Genomic DNA, 2,694 nt, shown 5'->3' on the forward strand with positions numbered 1-2,694 from the left:
CACAAGTACTTCAAATGCAGAGGTTCATACTTAGCTCTCAGCCACCTGAGTTTAAGTAAGATCATTACACTAATCAATTATTTTTCTCTTTTAATTCCACTCTGTCTGCACGAAGTAGACAATAAAATAGGGGCAGAAAGAGCTGCAAGATGAGATAAGATAGAGGTTTGAACGTTTTTCGAACTAACCCAATTGCTTTATGTCATTTGAGAAGATAACATGCTTTTTCTTCTCGTTACTAATAAAACCAAGGCCTCAGAAATACCCAGAATGGGAAGGTGTGCTCAGTCCCTGTCCTTTTGCAATTGCCTGGGAAAAGCAGGGCCACCTAGATCTGTTAGTGGGGAGCCAGAGCAGCTATACTCATAAACAGACATATCTGTTTCCCGTGTCTAGCCACAGTGTAACATACTGACTGTCCTTTCTGACCACAAAGAAGCAATATAACCTCTAGCAACCAGATCAGAAAGGGTCTATCTAGCAGATTAAAGTTTGCCCATTCAGAGTTGCAAATCACTTTTTCATGCTTGCAAGGGGTTGTTGCTTGGGGACATTTCCTCCTGGTATGCTGCTGAGTGCTCTGAGAGTCCAGCCCCAGATGACAAACGACCCAGGTGGGTGCAGAAGGAAACATCCATGTTGTTTCTTTGCACTGTTCCACCCTACACTATGTCATAATACACAGACTGAGCACAGCTCCCTTACACTGGCAAATCAACAGCACCTCAGAATTAAGCTAATATTTTCAAGCTGTGGAAGTAATTAATCTTCCCTCATTTCAGATACTGTCACTGAAACCACTGCATGTCCAGCACCCACTGCCCTTCACTGTGTTGGCAGCGGTGGTGTTTAGTGGCACAACACATTGGACATACACATTCATGAACAAGACCTGATCATACCTGCTTGGGTCTACATTGCCATAAAAAAGCTCACACAGGCTAGATGGCAATGAGACAGCAGACAAAATATTTGCATAAAGCACAAGCAAAATCTCTGACTTATTTCCAGGTGAAGAGGATAAAGTCAAGAAACTAGACATGTGTAACATAAGCATGCATATGCATGTGCCTACCCACCTGCACACCCACATGCCTGTTATCTCACTCTTCTGACTGTTGCAACATCCCAGCCAAGTAGTGCCTTCTCCCAGGCTTTCTCTTTCGATCTCTTATTTACTCTGCAACTTCAACATTTTTTGTGCTTCTTTCTAAGTAAAGACAGCAGAGTAAAATCCCCTGTTTCCTGGGAGGGGAATTTATTCCTTGCCAAACCATCAATCCCAGGGAGTAGCAAGAACATTCCCTTTCACAGGCTTTCATATGCCAGAGTATTCTGGGTTCATCACTGGATTTAATCTGCAAGAAATGCAATAGGCTGGAATCCTCCTGCTGTGACAGAGCAGGTGAGAGTTTAATCTTTTACAATAATGGCTTGCATGGAATGAAGTCCTTTGTTACCAGCTAAAATTTTCTTGTTCACAGCTGGTCCAGAAGAATTTTAGCATCCCGAATTTGATACCTTGAGGAGGAGAGGTCCCAGCCAACTGGAAGCTGGTGAAATGTTGTCCTGACTTTCAAGAAGGACAAGAAGGAGGACCCCAGAAACTACAGGCCTATTAGTCTCACTTCAGTGCCTGGTAAGGTTGCAGAGGAGATTATTTTGTAAAGTACTGAAAAACACCTGAAATACAACACAATCATTGGCCACAACCAGCACAGCCTCATCAGAGGAAAGTCCTGCTTATCAAACCTGATTTCCTTCTATGACAAGGTAACTTTCCTGGTTGATCGGGGAAGCCAGTTGATGTAATCTTTCTGGACTCCAGTAAAGATTTTGATATGTCTCTCACAGGATCCTTCTGGATAAAATGTCCAGCTCACAGCTGGATAAACGTGGTGGATGAGCAATTGGCTCATGAGTTGAGCACAGAGGGTAATAGTGAATGAGGTGACATCAGACTGGTGACCTGTCACTTGTGGGGTTCCACAGGGCTCCATCTTGGGCCCTGTGCTCTTCAACATCTTCATAAATGACTTGGACACAGGACTGGAAGGGATACCAAGCAAGTTTGCAGATGATGCAAAACTGGGAGAAGCTGTTGACTTCCCCAAAGGCAGGGAGGCCCTGCAGAGGGACCTCAATAAATTAGAGGACTAGGCAATCACCAACCATACGAAGCTGAACAAGGGCAAGTGCTGGATTCTGCATGTGGGATGGGGCAACCCTGGATGTACGTAGGGACTGAGGAATGAGATGCTGGAAAGTAGTGCTGAAAGGGACCTGGGGGTCCTGCTCGATGTCAGCAGTGGCCAACCGTGTCCTGAGGGCATCAGGCAAATCATCACCAGCCAGTCGAGGGAGGGGATTTTCCTGCTCTGCTCTGCACTGGGGCGGCCTCACCTTGAATATTGTGTGCAGTTTTGGGCACCACATCACAGGAAAGATATTAAGCTGTTAGAGGGCATCCAAAGGAGAGCAACGAAGATGGTGAAGGGCCTTGAGGAGAAGCCATATGAGAAGTTGCTGAGGTCACTTGGTCTGTTCAGCCTGGAGATGAGGGGACTGAGGGGAGACCTCATTGCAGTCTACAACATCCTTGTGAGGGGAAGAGAATAGATAGACAGTGATCTCTTCTCTGTGGTAACCTGTGACAGGACCCAAGGGAATGGCCTGAAGTTGTGTCAAGGGAGG

The 2,694-nt window shown here is 45.7% G+C and overlaps 1 long non-coding RNA gene across 1 annotated transcript; it reads left to right on the forward strand.

Moving 5' to 3' along the window:
* The first annotated feature begins 722 nt into the window (after nt 1-722).
* Nucleotides 723-1,597, forward strand: LOC113985944. Its single transcript, XR_005564703.1, has 3 exons — nt 723-758; nt 1,315-1,405; nt 1,485-1,597. It is a non-coding gene; the product is annotated as an uncharacterized LOC113985944 (long non-coding RNA).
* Nucleotides 1,598-2,694: the final 1,097 nt, after the last annotated feature.

The sequence above is a fragment of the Pipra filicauda genome, unplaced genomic scaffold, assembly GCF_003945595.2.
Source record: "Pipra filicauda isolate LSUMZ 115617 unplaced genomic scaffold, ASM394559v2 scaffold34_size3990699_pilon, whole genome shotgun sequence".
Lineage (NCBI taxonomy): Eukaryota > Metazoa > Chordata > Aves > Passeriformes > Pipridae > Pipra > Pipra filicauda.